Below are 15,672 nucleotides of genomic sequence, written 5' to 3' on the forward strand. Positions count from 1 at the left end.
GCTGTGTGCCCTAGGCATTTTTTCAGGTTGCTATTTCCAAGCAGTCTACTCCCCCAAACCCCCATCTTGTTTGCCTACCTTATCTCTAAGAGCTGTGTAGTGCTCTCCTGGCTCTATCCCAGCTAAATCTGACCTTTAAAACTCCAGGCTTTAGAGATGTGGTGGGAGCAGGGGCCTGCACTGGTCTTCTGGTGGAGTGACCAGCCCCACTGGGACGGAGCTGAACTTGACTGAGAAGGGCAGTCCTGCCAGAGCACAGATGGGTGTGGCTTGGTGTAAGCAAGTTAGCCCTTGTCTTTGCTGTGCTGCTTCTCACTGGTGACCCTGGGTTTATACTCAGGGGTAAGGGAAAGGAATGGCACCAGCCAGCTTGTTCCAGGAGAGGTGTCTCTGTGAATGTTGCCTCCCAGGGATACTCTCCAAGAGTGAATAATCTGACTTGTGTGCCCTGGGTGTTCATCATATTGCTGTGTCCATGATATATTCCCACACATTGTTTGCTTGCCTTGTACCCAGGAGCAGCACACTGCCTTCAGGAATCTAAGCCAAGCCCTCTGACCTTTAACTCCAGGCATTATGCCCTGCTGGGTGTAAGAACTCGTGAAATTCAACCCCTCTTGTTTTCTAAGCCAATGGCTTTGGGGAAATGTTCTTGTTCGTTACCCTGTGTGCTCCACTCCTCCCTTTATTTGTGACCACAGCTCCCGCCCCTCAGTAGCACCCATGATCCATTTCTTCCTTAAACCATATTTACATACTTCTTACATGGTCTCTTTCCCTTTAGTTGTTGAATTTGTTCTGTCTTCAGATTGATTTTTCTGGAGTATTTAGGATGACTTGATAATTATCTAGTCTGTGGGACCAGAAGAGCCTAGGGTCTTCCTACTCTGCTACCGTCTTTGATTCTAAAACCCTGTACATATTATGTAGTAATAATCACATTCTGTAACTGTCTACACTTCTTTATACTCATTAGTAACTGGTTTTTAGAGCAGTTTCTTAAATCAATTAACTTGTTTCAGTAGTATTTCTAAATTCTGGTAGTTCAGTTCCTGGCCGTCTTAATACATTGCTTCTAGTACTTTAGGGCATAGGTGAACTCCATTTTAAGACTTAATTCCGCTGGTTGTATTGCCTCTTTTTAAATGTCTTTAGTATGAGGCATTACATTTTTCTCCTATTAGCACTTTTATTTTTTTTGTCTTTTAATTAAATTGAAGTTTTTTTTAATATATGAAATTTATTGTCATATTGGTTTCCATACAACACCCAGTGCTCATCCCAAAAGGTGCCCTCCTCAATACCCATCACCCACCCTCCCCTCCCTCCCACCCCCCATCAACCCTCAGTTTGTTCTCAGTTTTTAAGAGTCTCTTATGCTTTGGCTCTCTCCCACTCTAACCTTTTTTTTTTTTTTTCCCTTCCCCTCCCCTATGGGTTTCTGTTAAGTTTCTCAGGATCCACCTAAGAGTGAAACCATATGGTATCTGTCTTTCTCTGTATGGCTTATTTCACTTAGCATCACACTCCAGTTCCATCCATGTTGCTACAAAAGGCCATATTTCATTCTTTCTCATTGCCACGTAGTATTCCATTGTGTATATAAACCACAATTTCTTTATCCATTCATCAGTTGATGGACATTTAGGGTCTTTCCATAATTTGGCTATTGTTGAGAGTGCTGCTATTAGTACTTTTAAATGCTAATCCCATGAAAGCATTTATTCTTTGTACTTTTTGAGAAAAATGCAGGGGGGAAAACTAAACTGGCAGAAATAGGATTCTTAACACTTTCAGAAAACTAGTCAAACTTATATGGCCATGAGGTCAGGTGATTGAAGAGAGATATGCAAAGACTATACAATATTCCTTAGTATTGTAACTTGCTATGCTACCAGAAAAAGGTCTAACATAGAATGTTATCAATTAAGGTAGTGGAAACTATATTAAGTATGGGCAACATGCATAATTATAACTGTCTTGGAAATCCAAATACCCAGGCATTCAAAAATTTAAACAAACTCAGTATCCTTTCCCACTGGGATTACCTCATTGCAAAGGCAGCAATTTGAAAACTTACAAATCCTATCACAGTCAGGTGTATTAGAATTTTTTTCATTTTTACCTTTGGGCGTCTCTACAAGTCTTGTTGACTTAAAGTGGGTTTAATTTAAAAGGATTTTGTTAAATTCTGTAATTAAGATGTAAGTAAATATAACTACAGACTAACCTACAATTTATGATCCTTCTGTTCATTACTATATTCATTAACACTTAAGATTATCAAATGAAGCACTACTTGCTCTTTGGCTGACATCAAATGTGCTGTTCCTGTATCAAGTTAAAGGGATTAATTGAAGATTTCAAAATACTCCAAAATACGTACTACCAAGGATCTTACCAATTACATTAGATGATGCACCTCAAAGGGTATAATTAAGAGGAGAGATTAAGCACTTTTAGCGAAGCTTATAAGACAGTGTATAATCAAATATTTGAACATATACAGTAAACATGCAGTATTAGAAACTTATTTTTCCAAATTTCCTTAATGTTTAAGGAAAAGGGTAATTATTTTTATGTACATTAGTATGGGCTTCAGATCCTTACTGTCCTAAGGATATCAAATTCTTCAACTACAGATTAACACCATTCACCTGACTGAGTCAGTGAGAATCTTAAGCATTCTTTCATAAATCAGAATATTTCAGAGGTACTTTGCAGATTTTTCTGTGCTAACTAGGCACTTGATAAACATTTTCAGTGTATCTAGAAGTCCCTTGACTATATATCAGTCAGACTTGGAAAATGGTTTTCTTAATTGCAATTTCTCATGCTCTCTAAAAATACTTACACTATCTTAATCCATAAATACAACCATCATTAATGTATGTAGAAGACAGTTCTTAAAAGAACTTTTTTGCCTTCTCTAAAACTAAGATTCATAAAATCCTCCCCCAAAATCCTAAAAACATCATTTTATAAAATATTTTTCTTTTACTTTTGAGTAATGACTAGTTAACTTCATGTTACCTATTAATGTGATTCATTAAATATGAAGCATAACCTTGTCCATTAGCTTCATTAAATAACTAGAATACCTAAAATTCTTCATTCAATAGCTTATAATTATAGTTTACTTAAAAATATAGTGCTGCAGATACTCTTAGATATCTTCCATTCTGATCTCCAAAATCATAGATGGAATAAATGACTCTGGGAGAAATCAAATCACTTTTCCAAATTCTTGCTGAGACTTGAAACAGATATATGACTACATTACCTGTGAGAATCCATAACTTTAATATAAAAGTTGTAATTTATAAGAACACACCTGGTCAGGCACCCTTTTTCTTTTTTGTTTTTGTTTTTGGTTACAATGAAAGCTGCCTATCCTTGTATCCTTGGAGTCCACTATGACCTAGGTACTGGTTAATGAGAACAAGATGTTTAACAATGACCTAAGTGAGGTCCTATGAGCTCATATTCTAGGAGGGAAATTAACCAGAATAAACTACATAAACAAGGAAAAGGTGACTCTGCTTTAGAGCATTTCTAGGTGTATAAGGTGGAGGGGTCTATAGATTTTAGAGACTGCTGATGGGGTGGGGAGGCCTCATCTATAAGTAGTATGGATGTAGCAATTGAAATGGTCTTAGTATATGTAAGAAAAGACCAAGAACTTGGGGTTGATATTAAGGCTTAAAGTCCCTGATTACAGCAGTGCCCAGGATAGATGGAGATTATTATGATCAGAAGGTTAGTATAATCTGGGCTGGGAAAATAGTGGCCTGAATAGATTATTTCCTTACCTAAACTTGGTTCCCACTGCCCCCCTGCCCCCAACTCCTGCAAACCTGTTTGTTAGTGAAGAGGTCTAGTTGCCTCATCACATTGTCAAGGGCTCTTTGTTCCAAAGAGCCAGAAACAGACTCCACCTAGGCAGCAAGTTATTTTGGCAATATATTGGCTACCTACAGATTCAGTAGGAGGGCTCCAAAACCAAGCTTGGCAAGAAGAAGCCAAGGCATGAAGAACCAAAGTAATGTCAGGAGAACACTCAGGTGAAGTTACCATATCAGTGCTGCTGCTGGGCCCTCCCACTGGGGGGGAAACTTGGATCTGACACAGCCAACCTGCTAGGAAACTTAAAAACCAATTATTGATCACTTAAGCCCTGGTAAAATAAAACTCAAATTATGTGTGGGCCCAAAGCAATGACATTAACATTTTAATGGTCTACAACTCCTTTTTTGAACCTCTGAAGTGACTGAAGATCCAAAGGAGTTACTTTCCTCTTCCTAGTTGTATCAGTAGGATGTGATTTTATATAAAGAAAAACCAAATGGTCACTGTGCCATGCACAAGGAGTATCTATAAAGGAGTGGAATTTAAAGGCTTTTTTTCCACATTTTGCAAATGAAGGTATTAGGATATAAATCTTAATTTCAAAAATCTGTAGTCTCAATTCTGCCTTTGCATTTTCAAGCCTGAGAATTTTCTCAAGTTATTTGAAAGACTTGGGACTTAATTGGGTTGTGAATTTTTCAAATTATATAGTAAATACATACTAAATTTACAGTCACAAGTAGCCTATAGTTCTGTGGCTTAAAACAATAAGCAGTTATTACTACTCATGATTCTAACACGCAATTATGGTGTCAACTAAGCTCACTACTGCATCTGTACTATGTGTGTTGGGCAGACAGACCCTCTGCTATGGCTGTGGGCTCTACCATTTTTGTGAGTCACCCAGACAGTAGGCTGATCTGGGCTAGCCTTGGTTGGGGTAGTTGGGCTTTCTACACATGGCTTCTTAACTACTAATGGACTACTTCATGCTTGCTTACAAAGCAATAGCAGATTCCAAAGGCAGTCCTTGGATTCTGGAGGCCTAGGCTTACACTGCCCAACTGTTGTTCCAATGAGAGCCTGAATATAGCAAAGGGAAAATTGCTAGACTATATGCAGAAATAGAATTCTGACCCACAATCTGCAATAACCAGTTCAGGAAGCTGAACAATAATTCCTGTAATAATCAGCCTTGAGTGGCTAAGACTGGATTAAGAAGGGACAGCTTCACTAATTTTTGTCCCAACTTTCAGCCAAACATATACCTTTAGCCAATCACACAGTGTCCCAACTTCTGGTTAGCCTGCCTACAGTGTCCCCATGCCAACAGCTTCTCATCAGTGTGTACCTGAAACCTTTCCTTTCCACTCACCCCTCTGCTGTAACACTTTACCACACTCTTGCCTGCCTTTGAGTCTTTGCCAAAACACAAGTGATAGTGGCTGACTCCCTTGTTATAGCAAGTTCTGAATAGCTTTTGCTTGTTGTCATTTAGGTGGTCTTTATATATTTCCACACCACTATGTTCTCTTGGCCAAATGAAGTCCTAATGTCAGCCAAATGCAAGCTGTGGGGAAAGAGTAGTTCTACCTCTTGATGGGAGGAGCAGCAAAATCACACTGTGGGATAAGACAAGGATGGATAGGGATATTTTTGCAGTCAATCACACTTAACCTTTTTAGTAAAGAACTTTCATTCGGGTAATACCGAATTCTCTTCAACTTTAGTCTGCCAATTAAAGGAATACAAAGGTGTAACTGCTTCCAATTTTTATCTGCTTCCAACATTCTTAAATGTTTCCACTAATGACTCAGTAAATTTTATAGTAATGCTTCACTTCTTTTTTTCCTTTTTTCCTGGAGTAGTTCCTTTAAATTTACTGATTTCTGAGAAAATGATTCTCTGCAAAACTCATTCTCCTTGCATTTAAAGCAGGATGCATTAAAAAGCAGTGTCAGGTTATCCTTAATTCTTACTCATGAGGCTTTGCTGCAATCAAACCTCATTTCAGGGCCTTCTAACGTATTCCCTAATAGACTGCCCTTTTCTGTTTGTAGCACAGGTTTTTATACTCTTGAACTGTCAGCATCTTACAGTGTACTTTGATTCTGAGCTTTGGGGTGTGTGTGTGTGTGTGTGTGTGTGTGTGTGTGTGTGTGTGTGTGTGTGTGTGTGTGTGGTGGAGGGGGGGTGGGGAGGTGCCAGCAGAACTAAAATTTTCACTGAGCAATTTCTTTACTGGATAACATGCAGCACTTAACTGCCAGAACCAGGGAGACCATTTTCTGATTTCAAAAAGCTATGAAAAAAACCTGAAGAAACTGTACAGCTGCAGAAATTGTTCCTTAATTGTCTATGTCCAGTTAAACTTCAGTGAAATAACTGCACATCTTTCAAAATTCTATGCCTCAGTAGAGACATTAATCCATTTCTGACAAAATGAGATGCTATTTTCCCCAAACTCCTCAAATAGCATTGTTTATATATAAGCATTCTATATTCACAAGACTCCTACAGTTTCTGGTGATTTGGTTAAAGTAATTAACAGTAAACATTCTTATGCATAAAATCATTCTCTGGGGGAGGATCAGACTAGAAATCTGCAAGCAGAAGGTAAAAACACAAAATTGCTGAAATTAAATATAAATCCTAAGAATCTGATAAGACAGAAGTTTGGTGTTACATACGATGAATGTGAAGTTTACTATGAAGAAAAAGCAGTTATCTCAACCCTAATCACTTTAAGGCCAGGTTTCCTATGACTTGTGAAAACCTAACATGAAGAACAAGATCTTGTATGAATTTTACAATATTTCTGTCCAGGGGTACCTGGGTGACTCAGTCAAGCGTCCTACTCTGGGTTTTGGCTCAGGTCACGATCTCAGTTTGAGTTTGAGCCCTGGGGCAAACAGTCTGAGACCATGCAGAGCCTGCTTGGGATTCTCTCTGCCCCACTTTTCAACCACGTGTGTGTGTGCACGCGCGTGTACGCGCTCTCAGATATTTAAATCTGTCAAAAGTAAATTTTTTTTCAGAAAAGAGTAGGTGAAGGGAATTAAGAGGTACAGATCTCATAAGAGTCATGGGGATGAAAAGCACAGCATAGGTATAAAGTAGGTAATGTTGTGTACGGAATGGTGACTGATGGTAACTATACTTTGCATGGTGAGCATTGTGTATTGTATAGAACTGGGCACTGTTGTGCCCTGAGACTAATAGAACTGTATATCAATTATACTTAAATTTTAAAAAGGGGATCAAAAAGTCAGTCTTAGGTAAGTTCTGAGAAGTAGCAACTTTCTGCCCTTTTAGATACTTTGAAAGCACCTTGCATGAAAGCTTCAATTCAAACAGGTATAGGAATATCCTGGCAGCAGGACTCTGCTGTCAATTCAATCAGGTGACATAATCTTTAAATGGCGATAGCCAGAAGGATTTAGAATCCTAAGCACAGGTTACCATTCAAAGTGCTCAGGCTATTGGGATAAGCAAGTTACTTCCTATTTAAGGGTAAGGGTGTATATCAACTTTACTAGTCAATTCACTCATTCCTGAATACTTCATTTTTTCTGAAAATATTATTTTGAATATTATAAAAAGTAGAAAAAAATTAAATACAACTTCAGAAACACCTGAAACCATTGTAGAGTAAGAGATGAGGTGATAACTCGTTTCAGTTTTGATTTGCGTTTTCCTGACTAGTGATGTTGAACATCTTTCCTTGTATCTGTTGATGTTATGTGGGTCGTCTCTGGAGAAACGTTTATTCAAATTGTCTCCTTTTAACCATTTTTTTTTTTTTTTTGCAATCTGAGTTCTTAGCGTATTCTGAATTTTAACCTATCATAGGATTTGCAAATATTTACTACCATGGGTAGGTTGCTTTTTCAGTGTGTTGGTTTCCTTAGCTGTGAAGAAAAGCTTTTTGGTTTGACATAGTTGCACTTGTTTTTCTGCTTTTGTTGCTTTTGCTTTTGGAATTACATCCAAAAGTTAGTGCTGAAACCAATGTCCAAGAGCTTACCACATAATTTTTTTCTTGGTTTCAGGTCTTAGGTTCAAGCCTTTAATCCATTGAGTTTATTTTTTGTATGGTGTGAGATAGTGGTTCAATTTTATACTCCTGCATGTGACTGGCTGGTTTTCCCAACACCCTGAGACTGTCCAGTCTGCATTGTATTTTCTTGCCTCTCCTGTGTCATAAATTGACCATACATTCCTGGGTTTATTTCTGGGCCTTCTGTTCCATTGACCTATATATGTCTTGATGACATTATCCTACTGCTTTGATTACTACAGCTTTGGAAAATAGTTTAAAATCAAGGGAGGGTGATAAGCTCTAATCCCTCCTACCCATGCCCCAAAATTGCTATAGCTATCCGTGGTCTTCTGTGCTTCCATTCAAATTTTAGGATTCTTCTATTTGGGTGGAAAATGCCATTGAAGTTTTGATAGGGATTACACTGAATTTGTACTTTTCTTTGGGTAGTATGAGCATTTTAACAGCATTCCAATCTATGAGCATATGATTTTAGTTGTGGCTTCTTCAGCTTTAATTTCTTCTAAGTGTATAGGTCTTTCACTTCTTCTGGTTAGATTTATTACTAAGTATTTTGGATTAAAGTATAAATGGGATTGCTAATTTCTACCAGTTTGTTTCTAGATGCTAATCGTTTTTGTATACTGTGTATCCTGGATTTTATTAAACTTGTTCCATCAGCTATTTTTTTTCTTTTTTGGTTTGTCTTTAGGGGTTTTTATATGTAACCCCATCTTCTCTGCAAATAGTGACAGTTGACAAGGAGAGTATTTGTTTTCATTGAAACTATATAAAATCTTGTCATTACAAATATTTTAAGTTTATAAACCTTTTTTCAGAATAGTTAAATCTAGTAATCCTGGTATGTTTCTGCTTTAGGATTATGATATACTAGCACAAACAAAATGCACCTTCCATTTTCTTTAAAATTTGCTTTTTACATGTAAATGCTTAAGAGTCTAAGGACTACCATTCAGATTGTTTTTCAAACATTCTAAATTTTTAGCTCTCCACTGAGTTGCCATCACTGAGTATTAACAAGCACAAAATTTTAATAGGCATTACTGATACAACTTGATACACATCCAAGTAATAAACCAAATGATAGTTGCCCTTCAACCCACAATATAGCATATTCTTCCCAGTAAAGAACTGGGCTTCTAATGCTGAAGCATGGGCTCTTGTGTCATTCAAAGTCAAAACATTGAATTACTTCTAGTCAAATACATTGCAATTGCATTATGCCACCTCAATGAAGCCTTGATATAAAATCAAAGTAGACACACTAACAAAGATTTTCAATAAGAAAGCAATAATCTCTACAAATTTACAGATTAAATTTGGAAAAGAGAACCATATTTAACTTCTTGAAATTTTGTGAGCATGTAAGTGTGGATTTTCATTTCGGTGTAGTCACTCTAAATCTGAACAATGCCCTAGGCAAGTGGCATATGAACATGTTACCTACCTAAGCATGTACTAATACTACAGTTTTATGTAGCCTCAAAAATACACCTTCTGGGTGGCTATACCTTCACTTCTCTTGAATGATGCTGAAAACATGTTGTATTTCCAATAATGTATAGGCCTGTGTTACTTGGTGTTATGGGCACAGGATACTTGAATGTAGTAGACTGCCTCCCATCAACTAACTTGTGAAATCCTTCTGCATAGATAGAATGTTTTCACATTTGTTCTAGTTGGAAAGACCATTCATATAGAGTATGGAAAGGTTAACTGTTACTTAAAGAAAAACCATGGAGTCTGGAATTCCTTCTCCCACCAACCCTGAGTTATATTCTGCAACTAAAATGATCTTCACGTGCTTCAAAATGTGCGTGCTTCAAGGCTTAGAATTTTGATGCTTCTATCTTGGGAGTGTTTGAGTGAAAACCATGGGTGGTATAGTCCTTAATCTTCCCCAAAGTGCTCATGATTCATGGAAATTGACAGGGTTGGATGCTATGAAATTTCTGTTCACACCACAGTGTTCAATACTGTCTCCCAAATCCTATAAAACTGGTCTATATCTAGTTGCCAGAATCCTTTTTGAGGCTTAAATATTTGAAAACATTCCAACTTCATCTGAGGCCTCATTTGAGAGAGGGGTCTAGGCTTTGAGGTAAATCAGTGAATTCAAATCCCACAGATTATTACCTTGGGCAAATCATCTAATTAGTTTGAACCAATTTTCTCATTGGTGACATGGTGATTCTAATACCATAGTGTCTTAACAGCAAGAATGAAAACCCCAGGTATGTAATAGGTCCTCAAGAAGAACTTTCTAGGAGCCTATAACAGAAGCAGGGAGTAATCTGGTAAAAAAATAAAGCAGCAGGACAGCTCTAAGGTGATAGAGGTCCTGAGGGAACTGCCCCACCTTAGAAGTGATCACTATCTGCAAGATCACTTTTCTCAGGGACTTGGGCTTGTGGCTCCTTCTGCCTGGAAAGCTTTTCCTTAGGACTCCTTGTCTCTGCTCTAAACGTTACCTCAGAGAAGCTCCTTCAACACTCAATTCCCTTACTCTTTTTTCTATACTGTGTATTATGTTGAATATTTACGGGTTTCCTTTAGAATGTAAATCTCTGAACGTAGGCACCATGTTTCTAAATTGAATATCTTAATTCTCATCATGGCCTCTTTTGCATCATATGCCAGGTATCCCTATTATCCTATGTTTTCTTTTTTTTTTTTGATTTTATCTTTAATCTTCACAATATGGGGCTTGAACTCCAACCCCAAGATGGAGTCGCATGCTCCACCAGCCAAGCCAGCCAGGGGCCCCAATCCTATGCTTGCTCTAAATCTTGAATTCTCACTTTTCAGGTCAGAATGCAAACAAACTAACTAGTTCCTTTTATACACTGATATTCTCATTCTTTGAATAACCTTAACTAGAAAGCATTGTTTCTCTTTGGCATGTCCTACCGTTTCTATGTTCAAATCTGGTAAAAATTGTGTGTATACGTATGTATATATGTATACATATATGTGTGTATATATGTATATATATATTTTTCCCCCTACGTGGTTAACACCTCAAGACACTAACTGGACTATGGAGAAAAACGGACGTGGAGGCATTTTACTAGGATGACCTTTTCTCTAATCCTTTTAATCCTTCATTAAAGGTTATAACTTTGTATAATTCTGTTTGTACAATTCCATTAACTCATATTTTCCCAATAATACAAAGGTGTTCTGTGTTTTATCCCCTTGTGAGCCTATAAATTCCTTAAAGGCAAAATCTAAGATTATGACTTTTTTATAATTAGTTTCATATACAGTGGCATTTATACAGTAGCTATTCAGAATGTGCTGAATGAACAAATAAGCACACTTTAATCAGACTTACCTGATATAACACTGGCTTAAATGTTACCTACAGAACTTGTTTCTCTGTGAGGGAGATTACCCTCAACTTCCTGTGTCTTAGGTTCTTTATTCAAATAGGATGTAATATTTTGAACGAATTGGTGTGAGGACTTAAAAGGTACCCTCAGCAGGTATGCTATGTTGGTTCACTTTTCATGTGCTCAGAATCTACTCTTGGAAACTGTCCCCTCTCCACTCCCTTCCTGACCACACTGGTGATGGGCAAAGGACCTGGGCCTCTTCCCTGGGCCGTTTTTTTTTTTTTTTTTTTTTCCTTTCCAAAGTTGATTGAAAGCCCAAGAGTCCTTTTAAGGCATTAACCATAACTCTTACGACAGCTTTGTCTTTGGCAGCAAATCTGAAATCTATGCTTATTTCATAGTCTATGTACTAATAAGTTTATTTTGAGTACTAGAGAGAGCAGGGGTGGGGGGAGCTTGGGAGCCAAGCAGGCTTCGCGCTGTCAGCACAGAGTCTGATGCAGGGCTTGAATTTACAAATCGTAGGATCATGGCCTGAGATGAAATCAAGAGTCACTTAACTGACTGAGCCACCCAGACACCCCAACTCCTATATATACATACACACATATATATGTATATTAAAGATTCCCAGAATAGCTACCTGTTTTTTCATTTGCTATTCTTATTTTGCAGTCTTTGGTTCTCACTTTTTAACTGTAAGAATTCTTTCTCCTTCCAAAAATCTTTGAAAAATCCCAGAGCTTCAGTTTATTTGGGTTACCTCTGTATCCTATAAAACATCTTAAATGTTTTAGTTCATTTAAAAATCTTGTGTATTACATGCTAATAGAAATACCTTACTTTCAAATAACATAACTGTTTTCTAAAACCACAAAAACCAGTTCCTTACATTTTGTAGTTCTCATGCCAAGTGTAAGGGAACATAGCTGGATTTTCATGTTTGCTTCTGCCTCAGTCTTTTGAGCTCTGCTGTCTTAGTTGAAATGCGAGGAAAACAGTCACACATGATATAGTTGGAAAGTGGAAAGAATATCTGGCTGTGTTTTCAGATAACTGGATATTTACCACTTGCTCAGTACTCATGCAGTATGAAGTTTAGTTATAATGTGGAATTTAGAGCTATATTGAAACTGAACTGTAACTATAGAAATCCATTGGAACATCTCACAGTGTAATTGGATCTTTACAATTCTGTAAATCATACTATCCACATGGAAAGTACAGGTTCACTGAGGTAAGCAGTTCTTCTCCATGTCAACACTTGATTATACAGTCTCAAAACTACGTGTACTGACACTGGTCCTTTAAATGTCCTGTCAAGCATATGAGAGTGGATTCAGGTTTTGGCTAAGCTTGAATTGTATTATTGGCAGTAAGTACTCTCTACTGTTCCCCTTCAAGCAATTTGCTTAATTATTTAGGAGAATATTTGCCAAATGTCCAAGTCAGCCTAACCAGAGTTTGTTGATTCTTGGAAGGCAAATGATTCCATGGAAAAAAATGTGTAGTTAGACTTGGGTTTCAGTTGTAACAGGGCTTTTCCTTGAAACCATGGTTTTTCAGTATGAGTAACTACAAATTAAAAATGAGGCTTAATTCTCCCTGTTGAGAAAAAGGAGCCTTCCCTCCCCCTTTCCTTTTCCTTAGTGTGTTTACTTTAGAAACCTTGTAATTTTAAATTCTATCACTCTGAATTATATTTAAATCTTTAGAAGCTAAACCTCTTGCCAGTTCAGTACTTTAGGCAGATTTTTCTCAAGGACATGGAAATCTCTCTGGAATGTAGATAACCAAGGGCAACTGCACCCCATTTTTCCAGCTTCTGGGAACAGGTCTGAGCTTAACCACATGGGTGCCTGCCTCCTAGTTGTAAAACTATCTTCTGTCATGAAAATAGAAGCTTATTTTGCCATTGTAGAAAACTAACACAGGTGATCACCCCAATTATCAGGTGAATTTAGAATGAAGTATGTAACAAATGGTGCTGGCAAGTCCTCTTGAAGACTAGTTACTATCTTTCCAACATGTATGTCATGGGTTGTATATGTAAAAGGGTCTCTTAATGGATTGCCTATGATAGACCTATCCTTCTGGCTCCGTGATGATTAGATAATAAAACCATTTGTCTTTACTACCTTTGTGAAGTTTTCTGGGCTGGGAGATTTTATTTCTAATCTTATTTCCCCAACATATGCACACAAAGTTTTGTGTATACTTCCTGCTTTGCCATTCAGGATATTAAAAACATGAGCACAAGATTGAAGTCGTAATGTTGATCAAGAATGTTTAATGTTTTCTGAAAGTGCTTGGCAGTGAAATTGTCCATGCAGATTCATGACAGTGCTGTCATCGTTGGTTTGCACCATTAGTGAAAATATAAAGTAAAGACAAAGAACATCTTAGTATCCTGAGAACATAGTTCTGAACTCAGAATTCTTTGAAGAGCCCTGGGTATCCTCAGGGGTCCCCCGACTGAACTAGAAACTTAATTAAAAGTACCTTAAACCTATCAGGTGGGAGAGTCACAAAATTAAAGTCTTTCTGTGAGCTAGAAGATCTAATTAAGAGTGGGCACCATACCCTTAATTTGATGTTTAGGTAGAGGCAGTTTGATTCTTAGATTTTAACTGTGGAGAAGGCCCTCTTGTTTGGTCTTTGTCTCAGGAAACAGTTCTAAGAAGTCTTCCAATGGTAAAACTTTTAAGAATCATCTGCCTCTCCTGATGGCCTCAATTTCTGAACTTACCTGTTTATAAGGCAGCCTATTTTATTTTCTGGAGGTCATCTACTTCTCATAACTTAAAGCATACCAGCACTCACCCTATACTATTCTTCTAATCAAACATTAAAGTTGATTAGGTATACTGTGTCTTGAGTGCCACAGGTGGTTTTGACCAAATACTTGGAAGCTGAAGTGTTCTACATTATGAAGTTTCTAATAACCATTCCAACACCTAAACAAAATTTAAAAATAAGTGAATCTTTAATTTTTAATGTTGAGAGAGAGCATGAGCGGGGAGGGAGACACACAATCTGATATCGGCTCCAGGCTCTGTCAGCACAGTGCCTGACATGGGGCTTGAACTCAGGAACTGCAAGATAATGACCTATGCTGAAGTCAGATGCTTAACTGACAGCCACCTAGGAACCCCCTGTATTCATTTATTTTTTAAAGTTTATTTTGAGAAAGAAAGAGGGTGTGTTTGGGAGCTGGGGGGGGGGGGTGGTGAAGAGAATTCCAAGCAGGCTCCCTGCTGTCAGCACAGAGCCAGATGCTGAACTTGATCTCAGGACTGTGAGATCATGACCTGAGCTGAAATAAAGAGTTGGATGCTTAACTGACTGAGCCACCAGGTGCCCCCAAAAAGATTGTATGAGATGCCTAAAGATTAATAGCAAGGATCTTCCTTTGGTAACAATTTCTATAAAAGAAAGGATAGGGTTCTATGGCAGAATAAGCATTAACATAGTGTTTTCGGAACTATCTTCTAGCATACAAAAGTGAAGCATGTCTTTGATAAATGTGAGAGATTTGGGATTTCACTGACTGGTAAATACTCCATTCCAGAGGTGGATACACACCCTTCCAGTCCACAACCTCTTGGCCAAAACTAGTTCTATTGCCCTAACCCAAATAAAGATTATGAGAAAGTTTGGCTGCGAGAAGTCTAGTTTAACAAGTTGCTAAACCTCTTTCTTCCCCCAATAACTTTTTTTTTTTTTAATTTTTTTTTTTCAACGTTTATTTTTGGGACAGAGAGAGACAGCATGAACGGGGGAGGGGCAGAGAGAGAGGGAGACACAGAATCGGAAACAGGCTCCAGGCTCTGAGCCATCAGCCCAGAGCCCGACGCGGGGCTCGAACTCCCGGACCGCGAGATCGTGACCTGGCTGAAGTCGGATGCTTAACCGACTGCGCCACCCAGGTGCCCCCCCCAATAACTTTTTTAAAAAGCAGTTGAAACAACCTTTGAACATCTCCTTATTACTATTTGAAAACATTTTAGATGCATTGGTCATGAATTACATAACAAAAGGGATAAAAACTAATCATAATTATTACCTAAACTGTTAATTATTCCCTGGACTCTGCTTGAGAATATTTCTGCTTAAATAAAACTAATGTAATTAGTTATTTCCTTGGTCTTACAAATTAGTTACTAAATATCCCAAGATAAAGACAGATTTAGTTCATGTCTCTTATTCTAACAGGCAAATGCACTAGCATGGTGCTACTCTCAATATTTATATTGCTAGGGGTTTAAAAACTGTAGTAGCTTAGATCAAAAGGCAGTTTTTAAGTGTATATGTCAGGAGTTATTTGAATAACTTTATGGAGGGTTTCAAATTTATTTACTCTTACAGTTAAATGACTTAGAATAAAGTTGTAAATCTGTATGATAGGGTTTTAGCCCTAAG

General features: G+C 37.7%; 2 long non-coding RNA genes across 9 annotated transcripts in view; one reads left to right on the plus strand and one right to left on the minus strand.

Moving 5' to 3' along the window:
• The window catches only part of LOC101093984, a 364,880-nt gene extending 361,473 nt beyond the window's left edge, over window positions 1–3,407 (minus strand). For all 4 annotated transcript variants that reach the window (XR_006596075.1, XR_006596077.1, XR_002741700.2 and 1 more), the window contains exon 1: window positions 3,335–3,407. This is a non-coding gene — a long non-coding RNA (uncharacterized LOC101093984). The remainder of the gene's footprint in view (window positions 1–3,334) is intronic.
• LOC123384639 overlaps window positions 1–15,672 on the plus strand; it is a 491,342-nt gene that overhangs the window by 21,000 nt on the left and 454,670 nt on the right. The window lies entirely within an intron of this gene.

Source organism: Felis catus, chromosome A1 (assembly GCF_018350175.1).
Source record: "Felis catus isolate Fca126 chromosome A1, F.catus_Fca126_mat1.0, whole genome shotgun sequence".
Taxonomy (NCBI): Eukaryota; Metazoa; Chordata; class Mammalia; order Carnivora; family Felidae; genus Felis; species Felis catus.